This window comes from Macrotis lagotis, chromosome X (assembly GCF_037893015.1).
Source record: "Macrotis lagotis isolate mMagLag1 chromosome X, bilby.v1.9.chrom.fasta, whole genome shotgun sequence".
In the NCBI taxonomy this organism is placed as follows: Eukaryota; Metazoa; Chordata; class Mammalia; order Peramelemorphia; family Peramelidae; genus Macrotis; species Macrotis lagotis.
This window is the reverse complement of record NC_133666.1, coordinates 509,405,258-509,422,284: the sequence shown is the minus strand read 5'-3', so window position 1 is coordinate 509,422,284 and position 17,027 is coordinate 509,405,258. Positions and strand designations below refer to the sequence as shown.

The 17,027-nt window shown below is 37.0% G+C and overlaps 1 long non-coding RNA gene across 3 annotated transcripts in view; it reads right to left on the bottom strand.

Annotated features, from left to right (window-relative positions):
- Positions 1-2,455: 2,455 nt before the first annotated feature.
- LOC141502232 (uncharacterized) overlaps positions 2,456-17,027 on the bottom strand; it is a 54,905-nt gene continuing 40,333 nt past the window's right edge. The window contains exons 4-6 of one of the 3 annotated variants that reach the window (XR_012472468.1): positions 10,934-11,023; positions 8,208-8,386; positions 2,456-6,370 (exon numbers count right to left, since the gene is read on the bottom strand). This is a non-coding gene — a long non-coding RNA (uncharacterized LOC141502232). Of the gene's footprint in view, positions 6,371-6,567; positions 8,387-10,933; positions 11,024-17,027 lie in introns of those variants that run through there. The other 2 variants (XR_012472467.1, XR_012472466.1) reach the window with 2 other exon arrangements.

Sequence of the window (17,027 nt, the reverse complement as noted above, 5' to 3'; positions counted from 1 at the left end):
ATGAATAACTTTGATTATATTAAATTTTAAAAGTTTTTACACAAAAAAACCAAAGCCACCAAGATTAGGAGGAAAGCAGAAAACTGAGAAAAAAATTTTCCAGCAAGTCTTTCTGATAAAGGCCTTTTCAAATATATAAAAAATGGAGTCAAATTTATAAGAATATAATTTATTTACCATTTGATAAATGGCCTAAGAATATGAACAGGCAATTTTCAGAAGAAGAAATATAGATATAGAAATATAGAAAGCTATCTATACTCATATGAAAAAAATGACCTAAATCACTATTGATTAGAGAAATGCAAATTAAAATAACTCTGATCACCCTACACCTATCAGATTGGCTAATTTGGCGTGACATACAAAGGGTTTTGAAACTGTGCATACCTTTTAATGTAATAACATTACCAGGTTGGTTAAAAGATAAAAGGGATAAAGTGCTTATTTGTTCAAAAATAATCATAGCAGCTCTTTTTAATGATGGGAAAAGAAATGGAAACTGAGGGGATATATATAAGTTAAAGAATGACTGAAAAGCTGTTGTTTATGATTGCAATGGACTACTATAAGAAATAATGAGCAGGATGCTCATCTGGAAAGACTTCATGAACTGATGCAAAGTGAAGTAAGCAGAACCAATACACAGTAGAGCAAATTTTTACCCTGATCAATTTAGCTAATGACTTAGCTTGTATCAGCAATGCAGTGATCCAAGAGAATTCCAAAAGACCCACAATGAAAAATCTACCTCCAGAAAAAGAACAAATGGCAGAAAAAGAACAAATGGCACCTGAATGCAGATCAAAGATTATTACTTTTCACTTTTTTCCATGTGTTTTTTTGGTCTGTGTTTTCTTTCACAACACAACTAATACAGAAATATGAAAAAAAAAATCATTATTCTCACCACCCTGAACCAATAACCAAACTCTGATCTTTGTGTTTTCCTTAGTATTTTTTGAGATCTTCAGTCCAATATAGGCTTTAATATTTCTGCCATTCTTATGGGACTGAGACTTTTAATTTTTAAAGATGCATTGGAGGCACTGGGTGTGGGCAGTTTTCTAATGGAATTTAGATTAAGAATTGGAGGAGAGACAGCTAGGCTGGATCACAGGATCAAGGGAGAGGTTTTGAGCAGCAAGAGGAGAGAGACTGATGTAATCTGTCCTATGGAAGAGGATAAAGAAACTATTTCCAGAAAGGCAAGGTTATATATCATGGAAGGGTCTTTCTTCACGTTTAGGAGTCTGCACAGACATTCTATAACTTGTTCTGATCTGGTAATCATGTGATGAGGAGATGTAGTATTGATTGGCTATTTAACTGGAAAGATATGAAAATGACTTTCCCTACAACAACTTTGTGAGGTATTTGGTACAAGTATTATAACACCCATTATATAGATGAGGAAAACTGTGACTCTAAGAAGTGGGGGAAGGGAAACATGGTAGGCAGAGAGGAAGAAGGAAAAGGCAAGGTGGTAGGAGAGGGAATATTGTCTATAGGTAACATAAAATAAGATAATTTGGAACAATGTGTAAGTGTGTGTGTGTGTGTGAGTGTGTACACATTTATATATGACCCAAAGTGTGTGAATCAGTGTGTGTTTGTATGTATGTGAGTCAATGTATGTGTGTGCATTTGTCTTTGTGAGTCAATTGTATGAGTCAATATGTTTGTCTATGTCTGTATGTGAGTCAATATGTATGTGTGTGTCTGTAAATCAATGTGCTTTTGCACTTGTGTATGTGAATCAGTTGTGTGAGTCAATGTGTATGAGTCAGGTATGTTTGTGTGTGTGTGTGTGTGTGTGTGTGTGTGTGTGTGTGTGAGAGAGAGAGAGAGAGAGAGAGAGAGAGAGAGAGAGGGAGGCAGGGATCTGAAGTCAATCTAGAAAGATAGCTTGGAGCCAGACTATGAAAGGCTTTCAAAGCCAAACGGAGGAGTTTATATCATCCTAGAGGCAATAAAGAGACACCATGCTTCTTGAGCAAGGAGGGGCATGAGCAGACCTGTACTTTGGGAATATCAATTTTACAGTTATGTGGAAGATGCATTAGAGAGGGGAAAGAATGGAAGTGGGAGCACCAATACCGGCTATAAGTCAGGTGAAAAGCTCTGAAGATATGTACTAGGGTGATGACAATGTAAGTATAGGGGGAGACTTAGAGGAGAGGTTTTGAAAGATAAATGAAATATATATAGAGGTGCATATGAATGGGATGCAGTAAATAAAGAATGAGACTCAAAGTTAAGAAGTCCTGTGTTCAAATCTAAACCTAAATGTGACCTCATGGCAAGTTACTGAACCTCTTTATGCCTAAGTTTAAAATGAGACACATGTCCCAGGGTTAATGTGAGAATAAATAAAATGAGATAATACTTATAAAGTATTTTGTAAAATTTAAGTAAACAAATCCTATTATTTGGCAATGGATACTATATGGAGGACAGTGTTTTGTGTGTGTGTGTGTGTGTGTGTGTGTGTGTGTGTGTGTGTGTGTGTATGTGTGTGTATGCAGGCACATGAGCAACAAGGGTGACACCAAGCTTGTGAGCCTAGGACACTGGGAAGACAGTGTACCCTTAATAAAAAAAAAAAAAAGGAAAGTGAAGGAAATTTGGCAGTGAAGGAAATTTGGGGAGGAAATTTGGCAGTGGAGGGAATCTGGGGAGGAAATTTGGCAGTGGAAGAAATCTGGGGAGGAAATTTGGCAGTAAAGGAAATTTGGGGAGGAAATCGTGTTTTAGACATGTTGCTTGAGATTCTTAAGGAACACCCAATTCAAGATCTTAAAAGGCAATTTTGATGCAGGACATTAGTTCAGAAGAAAAACTAGAGCTGATTACATGGGTGTGAGAATAATTGACATAGAGATGATGCCAAGGGAGTGAAATAGCATTGAGGTAATGAGAAGAGAGCCTGGGATAGAACTTTGGGGATGCTTATATCTAGTAGATCTGATATGAATAAAAAAATTCATCAAAGGATACTGAGAAGGAACAGTTCAATAGGAGAAGAAGCAGAAATAAGAGCGTAATGTTTCAAAAACTCAGAGAGGTAAGTATCTAGGAGTAGAGGGTGATCAACAGCGTTGAATACTGCATAAAGGTCAAGAAGGATAAAGGTTGAGAAAAGGCTATTAGATTTTGCATTTAAGAGATTATTAATAATTGGAGAGAAGTTTGAGTTGAATGGTGAAGCCAGATACTTATTAGCTGTGTAACAACATGCAAGTCAGTTAACTGCTATCTACCTCGGTTTCAACTGTAAAATAATAACAATAATAATAACAACAATAATAACAATAATAATACCAACCTTTCAGGGTTTTGTGAGGATTGAATGAGAAAATATTTGTAAATCCGTTGGCATAGCACCTGGCGTAAATTCTTTCTTTTTTTCTTTACTTCTTTTTTTGTTTCCTTTGTTTCCTTCTTTTTCCTTCTCTATTTTCCCTTCTTTTTCTTTCTTTCCTTCTTCCTTCCTTTTTTCTTTTCCCTCCTTCCTTCTTTCCTTCCTTTCTTTCTTTTTCTTCCTCTTTCCTTTTTATTTTTTCCTTCCTTTTCTTTCTTTCCTTCTTTCTTTTTTCTTCTTTCCATTCCTCTTTCCTTTCTTTTTTCTTTCTTTTATCTTCCTTTCTATCCTTTTTTCTTTCTCCTTCCTTCTCTTTCTTTCTTTCCTTCTTTCTTCCTTTCTGTCTTTCCTTCCCTTTAGAATGTAAGTTCTTTGAGGGCAAAAATCTGTTTTTTCTCTTGCTTTTGTATCACTTCATATCATGACTAACAAAAGTGGTCTTTAATAAATGCTCATTGATTGCTTGATTAATTGATGAAAGGAGTGCTATATCTCTGAATAGCCTGGATGTGTTATTTAGATGAGTCTAAGATTTGGATTCAGATGCCCTGAATTCTATTTTTGGCTCAACTAGCCATAATTGCTTTAGAACAGTCAACCTTTCTGAACCTCAGTTTCCTCAGTTAGACCAAGGACAGTTATAAAAGAGATGGCATGGACCTTAGGTGGTTTCTAAAGTCTCTTCTAATTCTAAATCCCATGAATCAAAGTTGTCATTCTATCTATGTGATTTGCTGGATGGGGCAAAGTCCATTAATTCACTATTGCACCTCAGTGAAGGGAACTAGTGGCAGATAGGACAGGCTAAGTGAACTGAATTGCCCCATCCAGCAAGGAGAAAGGACTCTGAGAGTCTGAATCAGTTCTAGAAAGGAGTAAGACTGTAGAGAGTCTCATTCCATCTTTTATAGTCATTTGGTAAAACAAAGGATACTCTAGTGATCTAAAATCTGTGCTCCAGACAAAGAGATCTGGGGAATGGAAGGACTGATATTCCTCAAATCACACCACACAGAACATTCTTTACTCAACTACAAACTGAGTAGGGCCAAAGCCACTTATAGCAAATACATTGATCTCATTCATAGTTGAAGTGATAGTTTTCTGGCAAATAATTACTAGAAAGCTTTCAGGTTATATAACTAGAAACTTATAAGTGATTTTCAGACAACTCCACTCCAAAGTGAACTATGTCCTAAAAAGAAAAAAAAGATGGATCAAAGATTCAGCATGAGATTCAGTGTGAACCAATGCATGGTTCTTAATTTCAGTTGGGAGGGTGGGGAAAGGAGGTGGGGGAGGTTGTTGAAAAAGGTGTTGCTTCAGGGGATCTTTTGTCAAATTGATCATTCAAAAGAAGTCATTCCTTTTGAGCTTGGGATCATTAACTCCCCTAGTAACCAACTGTGGTTGTCGTGTTTGTGCTTGTCCTGAGAATTGCCTAAGAAGGGAATGGACCAGGAAACAGCTGCCTCCCTTGACAGGTTATTCACACTTCTTAAGGAAGGAGCTGCACATGCATGTTTTAAGCCACATTTGGAGCACTCCTAGTGTGATCTATTATCTTAATAGAAAAGCTCTCCTGCATCAGAATCAGCACCCACCACAGGGTGCAGGTCTCAAGACATTTTAGAAAGTTCTCTATTAACCCATCCATTATCTTGAGATCCAGGAAATCATTTTTTTCCTCCAGCTTTTATATCATTTGACGGGGTAAATGCACAAAGAAAACTCAAGTCCTCTTTCAGGTTAAGCTCATAAGCAACAATCCTGGAATCTTGGTATTATAAGGAAATCTAGAGACCATATAATTCAGCTTTCTATTTGAAATATAAACCTCCTTTATAAGAAGTCAGCTATTATGTGAAGACTCTAGTGATGGAGACTTTTTGAGGCAGTCCACTCTATTAAAAAATAAAAATGTTTTATTGATTTATTTTGCTTCTATATCACTCAGCTACATTTCCTAATACATTTCCACTCTCCCCTTCCCAGAGAGTACTATCTTTTATAACAAAGAACAGATACAACAAACCTAACATATACATACACCCACACCGCACACTACCAACTCCCCCCCCTACAAATTTGTATTATAAATATTGAAGTGTTCCACACTTATATCCCCCATTTCTGAAAAGAAGTTGGAGGAGGGACTTTTTAAAAGTGCATTCTATGAGCACTAAGCTTGGTCAGTATAATTTCACAGCATTTTATTTCCATTTTTTTGTGGTTCTTTCCATTTACATTGTTTTAGTCTGTTCCATTTTGGAAGAGATTCATTTGTCAGGAAATTCCACCTTTAATAACCTTGCCAAAAAGTTTGACATGCCATCAAATTTTCACCAGCTTGTCAGAATATTCTGCCACCAGATGACTTGCCCCTGTGACTCTAAGAAGAATCAAATTACTTAATTTTACTATTAAAATTGGGTAAATCATAAGAATAAAACTAACACTACTAAAATTATTGAGAGGAATAAATGAAAAAGGATTTAGTGAGTATTTACTATACACAAATCTATGCTAGGCACAAATAGAAAAATTATGATAGTCCCTATTCTTAAGGAACCAGAATTACAATGGGGAGACAACACAAATAGGAGGATTCCATCTGAAGGTCAGAGGGAAAGGCCCCTTGGTGCTTGGGATACAGTGATAAAGCAGATGATAAAGCTTATTCTTTAATGCCATTTCCATTCATAAAACCAAATCTTTTAAATGTTGAGCAAGGAATTTAGTGACAAGAACTTTCTTTTCTGAGTTCTCTGAGTGGCTGCTGAGGAGGCACAAGCTGCACACCAGAAGAGGTAGTCATGAGATTGCTTCCCCATGAGAACTACTTACTCCTGGACAATGTTGGAGACTGGAAGCAGGGTTGATGGCTGGGGAGCTGTTCCTGGTGTTCTTGGGCTAACTTGCTTTTAAGTTGGTCATCAGTTGGTGATGGATATAAGAGTCTCTTCCCCAAAGGAAAAACATTCCCTTCCTGATGTCATTGGGCCTCTTAGAGAATGAAGGAGAAACAACCTTTGTGAGTTGTAGGAGCTGCCCAATGCTCTTTCTTTTTCCTTCCCTCCTTCCCCTCTTTCTTCCTTCCTCTCCTCCCTCCTTCCCTCCTTCCTTCCCTCCCTCCTTCCCTTTTCCTTCCCTCTTTCTCCCTTCCTTCCTCCCTCCCTTCCCTCCCTCCCTCCTTCCTTCCTTCCTAGAAACCATGTTGGTCTTCTTTCAGATTGATTAAAAATTTTTTTTTTGGACTAGGGAAAAGAGGCCATTCTATGCCTCATTTCTTTTTTTTTAAACTTAAGCAATCAAGAAAAAGGACTATTTGGTCTCAAAATCTGGAATCATGGGAGAAGAGACAGGAAAGGGAGAGGGGATGAAATAAAGAAGAAAGGAAAGGAGAAGTACCAGATAGAAAAGACCTGAGGTTAGTGGAAATGGTGTAAGAGATTACAAACTCAAATATGGGTGATGAGGAACAGACCTTTAACACAGACAATCATGAAAGAAAGAGAAGAAAATCTAGAGAATGACAGCAGTGTGAGCAGAATTTGGTAGAGAGCATCTAAACAGTTCTAAACAACACCATGCATTCCAGATGTGGAGGGACAGGGGAACTTAAAGCCCGGAGTCTTCAATCTGTCCTGGCTGCTTTCTGATTTCTCTTTGGGTCTCATCTGATATAGTTCCCACATTCAAGGATAAAGGCACCCTGAGAGTCAAGTCCTGAGGTGTTATCCAACAAGTAGAAGACTTTGGTCCAAATGATGCTGTCAATGGATAGTTAGCTTGAACACAGTCTCCCACTACCACAAATTATGCATTCACGTTTCCAACATTTGGGGAAATCCCAGGGTTAGCTACTCCCAAGTGCAATGGATAAGCCTGACCCTGGGGAAACCACCTTTGTGACCATTAAATCAGCCCTACCATGTACCACTCCCTCACTTAAATCCAATTCACTTGCAATCATCACCTCCCTGATGTCACGATCTTCTTTGAGAATGAAGGACAAACATCAGCCCAAGTTCCATTTAGAGAGGCAGCACAGCATTGGGTATGTAGGATCCCAGATCAGGAGTCAAAAAAGGCCTGGGTCCAAATCCTGCTGCTAATATTTGCTAGCTGTTGGAGCATGGACCAGTCATTGAAACTTCCTAAGACTCAGGCAAAATCTTAAGGTTTTATCTATTAAATTATGGTCACCCTGAGTCATTAAACTGTGTATATCATATTAATTTACTAATGTGGAAAATATGCAATATATTTTAAAGTGATTTCATTATAAATGTTTAAGATGTCAAAGGTGTTGCATTGAAAAGGCTATCTTTACTTGGGAAATTTACTCATTTATAATACCTTATTTCCTAAACAGTTTGGGATACTGTGTATATAATTTTCATTTTAAAGAATAAAATAGTATTTATGTAAGAAATACTTAAAAACAAACATTTCATAAACATGAGAAAAGCTACATTAATAATATCATGTTAATTTAATAGAAATTGAATATTGTCAAATTGTCAAATCATCAAAAATTCAATTATTTCTTCTAGAACGTCAACAGAGAAATCTATACCATCACTAAAAATATTTCATAAAAACCATCTTAGACTAATACTGATTTTTCACATATTGGATAATTCCCACTGGAATATTTGAGACAACTAGATGGCATATGGGATAGAGAAGTGGGCCTGCAGTCAAGAAGACCAGTCTCAAGTCCAGTCTAAAATCAGTTGTGTGACTCAGGACTTAAACTCTTCCCTTTCCTCTCCCCCTTCCCCTATAAGGACCTCCTGGGTTTTTTTCCTGCTTTGTTTGGGTATGAGTACCACACCTTATTCAATTGAAGTTTTGTTCCCTCCTAGTCTTTGAAGATGATTTTTGTGCAAATCTTCATTCTTGGAGTTAAAGATTTTTCTTTTCATCATTATATAATTGCCTTCTTTGACATAAATTGATTTTTCAATGTCTTTGTTATACAAATGATGAATTGGAATCTCTTGATGCTGTGATCTGCAATTGTCATAATTTGAACATTGAGCATCGCCCCTTGACCATCACCCTTTGACTCAGAAGGCTGTGAATTTTGTTGCATTTGAGAACCCTGTTTTATTTCATAAATCTCTTCTGCTCTTAGGAAAAGAAAAATTATTGATCAGGCTAAAATTATAACATTCCTCTCTAAGGGGAAACATGTAAAGTTTAGGCACCTTGAAGCATTCCTGAAAATTCTTAGGTTGGAAATATTCCTATTTATTAGTAGGGATATTTTGGGACTAGGGAAATTAAGATGTGCAGGCAACCAAGGGATAGATGTTATGTTAAAATAGACTTATTTCCTTTATTGATTCTATACTAAATGTAAAAAAATCACTTCGAATTGTTAAGCATTACTGTCCATTTATATGAGTGGTCTATTTTCTTATGCCAAGGGCAGATTAAGGCTTAGTGAAATATTTTGTCCATTTAAGGAGAGAATGATTTTTCCAGGAGGTAGGAAATTAGAATTATCCTGATTGAATAAATCTACACTAAATAAACCTCTTAAGCTAATAAGACAAATGTGGTCATTCAAAGAGAGAAATGATGGAAAGAAATGAACTACACAGAACTTGTCACTTCCCAACCTCTTCTCTAGAGCAGGGTGAGTGTGGGATTTCCCAGAACCCAGTCATTTTGGTGACTAGGTTCAGGTTGTTGATTATTGTTGTTGAATTGTTTTCAATCATGTCAGATTCTTCATGACCCCCATTTGGTACTGGAGTGACTCACAACATCACTTAGTAGTTAAATATAGTTTTTACTGATTATCAGCTACATAGAATTTAGAGAGGTCCTGCCCAGGGAAGAGCCAAAGTAAATAGTTTTTTTAATAATACATAAAGTAATTTCTAAAAATTATTGAATAAGTCACATTTCCTTTTTGCTAGTACCATCAATCTAAAACTTCTCAAATCTTATTTATATCAAATAAACTTTCTGATTCAAGTTATTTTTTTTAAAAATAAGTATTAAATTTCTACTAAAGTGCTTTGTACTTTATCAGTATTATTTGACTTGAGTTCAAAGAACTAAACATCTGGTGGATGAAGTTTTCAACATTTCCATTTTTAAGTTATTCAATCCAATAAACATTTACTGTAACTAATAATAATATTGTAAGGTTTTCATCTCCATTCAATATTCAAATAGAAATTATATATATATATATAATTATTTAATTATTAATTGTTAATTTTCCATAAGTGGTTTATATAGGAAGAACCTATTTGAACTGGTGACAGCTAGGTGAGACAGTGGATAGAGTAACCTGACTAGAGTCAGGAAGACCTGAGTTCAAATTTTATCTCAGACACTGGTTATGTGTCCCTGAGCAAGTCACTTTCCCCTGTTGGCCTCGGTTTCCTCATCTCTCTAAAATGATCTGGAGAAGAAAATGGCAAACCATTTGAGTATCTCAAAAAAAAATCCAAATGGGGTCATGAAGAGTTGGATATGACTGAAATGACTTTTTGAACTACTTCATAGCGAAGTAGAAAGAGTGTTGGATTTTAACCTCAGAAGAACTGGTTTCAAATTTTTACTCATGTGAGATAAATGTCCTTATGTGTAAAAGGAAAGGGTCAAATAGATGTGATATTTCACCCCTGTGGTCCCCATCACTGGGAAGGCTAAGACTGGTGGATCTATTGAGTTAAAGAGTTCTGAGATTAGAAAGAGCTAGAGCTAGTCTGGATATTGACACTAAATTTGGCACCAGTGAGTTGAAGCCTCAAGAGCAGATGTCTACTGGGCTGCTTAAGGAAGGATAAACTGGCCTAGGTTGGGAAAAAACAGAGCTTCCATGTTCATCAGCTTTGGGATTAGTGAATGGCCAGTGCTCTTCCAACCTGAGTGAAAGAGGTAAACACAAACTCAGAAAAAGGGGAAAGAATTGAACTAATTGAACAAATTAATCTCCAAGATTCCTTCCAGGTCAAAAACTATAATACTCTGAAGGTAATATAGCTATGCTAGAGATATGTTCTACTAGAGAATCCAAAAACAAATTTCTTTTGTCCTTGTTTGCTTCATCCCCCCCCCCCCACCCACCCAGCTCTGACTCTGAATTATCTGTGGTTTAGTTAGTGATTTAAAATCCTCTAATCAAGGGTGGCTAGGTGGTGCAGTGGATAGAGCACTGGCCTTGGAGTCAGGAGTACCTGGGTTCAAATTTGGTCTCAGACACTTAATTACCTAGCTGTGTGGCCTTGGGCAAGCCACTTAACCCCATTTGCGTTGCAAAAATATATTAAAAAAATCCTCTGATCAAACTCCTTGACCTTTTCCTGGTTTTCTACCCTTGAATTTAATTATCCACTAAGGGACTTTCTCCCAGTCTCTTAGTTTAGATGAACTTGTTTCTTTCTTTAGAGTTATTTTAGAATCCACAGCTGACCCTGCAGGAGTCAATTCTTGATTATACACGCTAACAGAGGAGGGCTGCAATGAGACAAATCAGAAACATCAAATAGTCTAAAATTCATTTCTATTTGGCTTTGGCAATGCACTCTTTTCTACCTGAATTTTGAGAACTTCAAATGCAACACTTCAAACAAAATGATGAAGCCAGCCTGTGCAGGCCCTGGTTGGGGTGGGAAGGTGGACAGCCTGGGGAAAAAAAAAGAGAAGGTAGTAACCATACTATATACTAGACCCTCTCTTTTTTCTCTTCTTTTTTCTTCCCTTCCCTCTCTTCTTTCTCACCTGCTTTTCTGTCTCCCTATCTTCTTCTCCCCACTTTCTCACTTTATCCTTTCTTTCCCTTTCCTCACTCTCTTTTCTTCTTTTTTCTCTTTCCTTATACTACTATTCTTTTCTTCTCTCTCCTCCTTTTGCTTCCTCCTCTTTCACCCCTTCTTCTCCTCTCTCTCTCTCTCTCTCTCTCTCTCTCTCTCTCTCTCTCTCTCTCTCTCTCTCTCCCCTTCTCTGTCTCTCTGTCTCTCTCGTTTCTCTTTCTACCTCTCTCCTTCTGTCTCGCTACTTCTCTGTGTCTCTCTATCTCTCTCCCTGTCTGTCTCTATCTCTGTCTCTTTCTCTCTTCTCATCCTCAACCCGTTTTACTAACCTATAAATCACACACACACACACACACACACACACACACACACACACACACACACTTACACATTATGATAGCTAATTAATAAATGATTGTAATGCATTTGCCATATAAGTGCTATGTAAATTCTAATAGAAAATAATCAGCTTCCATTATCTTCTTTAGAAAGGAAATGGTTTGCTCTTTTTAAGCTCAACTAGGTTCTGGAAAGTGTGGCATATTTAAGGTTGACCTAGGGTACAAAACAATTTAGCTTTCTAAATGCAATTTCCGTGATGGCCATCAACCTTGAAAACAAATCATAGTAGCTAATGACAGAGAACAGTAATCAGAGTGTTTCTTTTAGAAAATTACTTTGAAACAACATTGTCACCAGAGCCCACTCCAGTGCAGCTGTGAACAGTTTGGAGAACAGAATCATGTGCTGACCAAAAACTAAGTCACCCAAAGAAATGCAAAATATAAGTAGGGCCCCAAGTCAACTTGGTACTTGTGACTATTTTTTTTAAAGTTATCTACATTCCAGCTTGTTCTTTCCTTCAGCCTTTTTGCTTTGTCCTAAATGCTGTGGGGATTCTTATTCAGTATACTCATATAAGCTGGGTTGTTCTTTCTCCCTTTCCTTTGCATATTTGCTGTTATCTTTGGCATTCGCTTTTCAAAAACCATGTGCTTCGCTTGGAACAAGTCCATTAAAACAAACAGTCTTAAAACATTCAAAACAGCCCTGACTGCCCTGATATGATAGAGTTCAGAGACTAGGAAAGTCATCCCCACAACAGACTTCCCCATCCACGTTAAGATTCCAGTCGAAAAGTTTAATGTTGGCTGAAATAGAAACTGACATTTAGAAGCTGGGATGGAAGTTTGCATATTTTATTTTTTAATTCCCCAGAAATGTCTATCCCAGAGATGGTGATAGCTATGTGGGGGTGCTGAGGGTAAAGGTAAAGGAGTGGAGGAGATGAATAGGGGCCAGGAAGAGGGCATGAAGAAAGGGGTAATGAAACGTGTTGGGAGTCTTGAGGTTACAGAAGGTAGTGCTTAGCTCTTTATAAAGTCATAAAAATCTGAAAAAACTGAAGAAAAATATCTTCTTTAAATTGAAGAAAAGATCAAGAGGAAAACAGTAACAACTAATTGAGAAGGTGATGTTCCATCTAAGGGAATTTTCCCCCAAATTATAGCTGACCCTTTATGTGCCTCCAAACAAAACAACAACAAAACCCAATACCATTTAAAAATTATTTCGGATTGAAATCTTTCTAAATAGTGTTAGATATTTTCCTACCTTGTTAAGTAGAACATTCCAAATAAGTCTTTGCTTTTAAAAAAATAATTAATCTAGGGGGCTTATTATGAACATAGATGGCAGTGACTTGTGGCATTATTCTTTTGTGTATATAAAAGAATTCCCTCAGGAATATTTATTGAAGCATTGTGGAATTTTTGCTAGTTTACCAAGATGGCTCTGAGTTACTAACGCTTTTCAAATTATTCTGCTTGCTTCTAAGTTTTTGTTGTTGCTGTTCATTTGTTTCTTCTTTTGACTTTTTTTTTTTACCTTTTTTATTTTAGGCAATGGGGTTAAGTGACTTGCCCAAGGACACACAGCTAGGCAATTATTAAATGTCTGAGGTCAGATTTGAACCCTGACTCCAGGGCCAGTGCTCTATACACCTAGCCACCCCACTCTTCTTTTGACTTTCAACTATCATTTCTAATGACTGTCAGTGTGTTTTTGCATTAAAAACATTATATGCCTTCTCATTTTAGAAGTTTAATAAAAATAAAAATAGCTAAATTTTTAGTGATAACTTAAAAGGGTGCCAGCTAGGTAGTGTATGGAGTACCTGTCCTAGGGTCAGGAAGACCTGAGCTCAAATTTATCTTCTGACACTTATTTGCTGTATGACCTTGGGGCAAGTCACTTAATTCTATTTGCCTTAGTTTCCTCATCTGTAAAATGAGCTGAAGAAGGCAATGCCAAACAATTCTAGTATCTTTGCCAAGAAAATCCCAAAAGGTGTCACAAAGCATCAGATATAACTGAAACGACTGAACAACCACAACAACAACCAAAAGCCATGAATGCATGAATAATGTGTATGAACTTTAGTAGACTCGATGATAATATATTTTGATTTCTTTTGTGCATGACTGTTTCCTATACAGCAAAAGGTAAATTGACCTTTAGGGGCCATCTCACGTAGCATGTAAAGAATTGTTGTTGCTGGTTCTGGTTGACCACATGGGAAATTTGAGAGGTGATTCCAGACAGATGGTGACCAGTATTAAAAGGATTTTGTTTCATTATTATATTGCAAATTTTGAGACTCCCCCCCCCCCCAGCCCTTCTATATTTTGCAACAAGATCAGAAAGAAGGGTGAAATGTCAGTTAAAAGAAAAAGGTTGCTTCTGGCTCAGTCCTCATTTTGACTTTCCAGATGGCGTTATGGAACTTCCAAGCTGACGCTAGAGGGGTGATGAAGGCTGCTCTTCTCAGCATCATGGCAGCCCATAAGCTGTTAGCCACAAATAGAGGACCTACTTATACAGACCTAGGGTTAGGATGCCTTTATTGCATTTGATCTATAAAGATCTTAGAGGGGTGGCTATGTGGCACAGTAGATAGAGCACCAGCCCTGGAGTCAGGTGTGCCTGAGTTCAAATCCAGCCTCAGACACTTAAACATTACCTAGCTTTGTGGCCTTGGACAAGTCACTTAACTCCATTGCCTTGAAAAAACTAAAACTAAAAAAAAGAAGATCTTAGACAAAAGGGCACCTATCTCAAGAGAGAAGTGTTCAAGTTTGGCTCTGACTTGCTAATCAAAGAGGCCTAGAGGTCTGATTGGGACAAAGCAGGATAGTGGTAGGAATGGGAGGAGTTCTAGCAATTACTCTAATGCTCTAGAGAAGATGGGCCGACTATATGAAGACTGCTCTAAGCTAGGTGTTTCAGTAGCAAATATGTAATAAGAATTATTTGGACAGTGCAGACTCAAGGTGATAAATAAAATATCTAATGAGTATCCTGCAAACTGCTTTATATATTAATGGGGGGTCTAAGTAGATTGTAATAGTGATTACAAGTTAAATTACTAAATCCCATTTTCAATTCTTCTGTTAATGCTTTGAGCTTTTTATATTTAGCATTCTTTTCTTTGTAGAATTAAATTGTCTTTTATATCTGGCTTGGGCAGACCACATTTAGAGTAATAGTAATAATAATAATTTATTGTATATCAGCACTTAAAATTTTTGATTCCTCACCACAATGCTGGGAGGTAGGTTCTATTATTATTCCCATTTTACAGATGAGGAAACATGCCAACAGAGGTTCTCTACTTCAGGCCTAACCTCTATCTGCTATAGCACATAGTTGCCAAAGAATTGTTGTAAGCCAAGCTGGAGGCCAAAGGAAGTTCAGTAGAAGGATAAGCTACTTAGGGGATAGATAGAATTATGTTAGGAAATGACACAAAAGTTCAAGTAATTCAACTCTAATTTTGTTTAAGTTCTGTCAAGGAAAATAATCTTTGGAAGGGACAGACAGAAATCTTTCTAAAAAAGAAAAGTATTAGATATTTCCCTCTTGTTAAAGAGAACATTCCAAATAAGAAAAGTCTTTGCTTTTAAAAATAGTTTAGGGGGCTTATTATGAACATAGATTATAAGAATTTGTGGCATAACTCCTTATGGGAAATCTAAGAGCTCCCTCAGGGTTATTAGAGTAAGCTAGAGAAATTTCTAAGGAGGGCATGAGGCCTCAAGAAGATTTCTTGAAACACTATTGTTCTATTAGAAACCATGAAGAATGGGAATTCAGGGAAGCCTGGAAGGATTTGCATGAACTGATGCTGAGTGAGATGAGCAGAAACAGAAAAACACTGTACACTCTAACAGCAACATAGGGGTGATGATCAACCTTAATGGATTTGCTCATTCCATCAGTGCAACAATCAGGCACAATTTGGGGCTGTCTGCAATGAAGAATATCATCTGTATCCAGAGAAAGAATCGTGGAGTTTGAACAAAGACCAAACACATTGGGAAACATTATCTTATTATGTAATTTTGCTATCTCTTATTTATACCTTTTTTCCCTTTAAGGATATGATTTCTCTCTCATCAAATTCAACTTAGATCAGTGTATACCATGGAAACAATGTAAACACTAACAGACTGCCTTCTGTGGGGGGGGGGGAGGGAAGCAAGATTAGAGGAAAAATTGTAAAACTCAAAATAAATAAAAATTTTAAAAAAGGAATATTCCTTGAGAACTGGTTAAAGAACTTGAATTTGCTTCATTCGAGAAAGGGAAGACTTAAGAAACATAGGATGGTGGTCCTCTATCATGGGGAAGCATCACAGTCTTTCAGGGGTAGAAACAACCTCAAGTCCCCTCAACCATAGTTGGGGCTATGGAGAACCAACCTTACCTGAAAAAGAATCCCTGCTCTGCTACATTATCAACAAGTGTAGTGTTCAGCTTTCACTTGGAGACTAGGGCAGATTATTTTACTTTTGGACTTCTTTAAATTTTAAGATTACTAAACTATCAAAGGTAGTTAGATGGGGCAGTAGATTGAGGGCAGGACCTTCCAGCTAAGGACCTTGGGCAGGTCACTTAACCACTGTCAGCCTCAGTTTCCTCAACCACAAAATGGAGATAACAATAGCACCTACCTCCCAGGGTTGATGTGAAAATCAAATAAGGTCATATTTATAAAGCACTTTGCATAGTGCTTGCCAAACAGTGGACATTTAATAAATGATTATTTCATTCCAACATGCTTACTCCATATTATAGAGATGATTCTTACTTGGGAACAGCAAAGCATCCACTCACTTTTCCAAATCTGAGATTCTGTGATAACTTAGAAGTAGCTCCTCCTTGCAGTCTCTTAAACATTCAAAAAATGTTTTTTCTATTATGTCTGTCTGGCTCATGGCTCTCCTGGATTTCCAGAAGACTAATGTAGCCAAAACATCTTTTTCTGTCTGTATTTTTAAAAGATGGTGTAATTCTTTTCTCTAGCAAATCTTGCTTCAGTGGCGTGTGTGTGTGTGTGTGTGTGTGTGTGTATCAAAACTCATGAGTTGCATTAGTTGATAAGTATATGAAGTGTTAGGTGCTTACTTTCTAAGCATTTGGGGTGATAAGAAGTAAAATAGAACAGAGTCCAGAGCATCTTACAAAAATGTACCACAGGGAGGGAGGAGCATACACACACAGACCTATTCACATAACTTTATCAAAGATGTCTTTGAAGGCTCCTTAGGTTCTTTATTTGAGAGCATGGCAGATGAGTCTTACCCACTTAAGTTAATATACAGTGAATCAACTATGCTCATTTTGGAAGAGGGTGACTATTAACAGTGAAATCACTGCCTTATAGCTCTGATACTAGACTTCTTAAAGATATCACTCTTATCAGATGCATCATTGCTAACCTGTGAAATTCAGAAAAAGCCAACACTTTAGCTATAGAATTATGTTGAAAGGTTATGTAGATTATAGTGCATTTTCTTTCTTTTTTTCTTTTA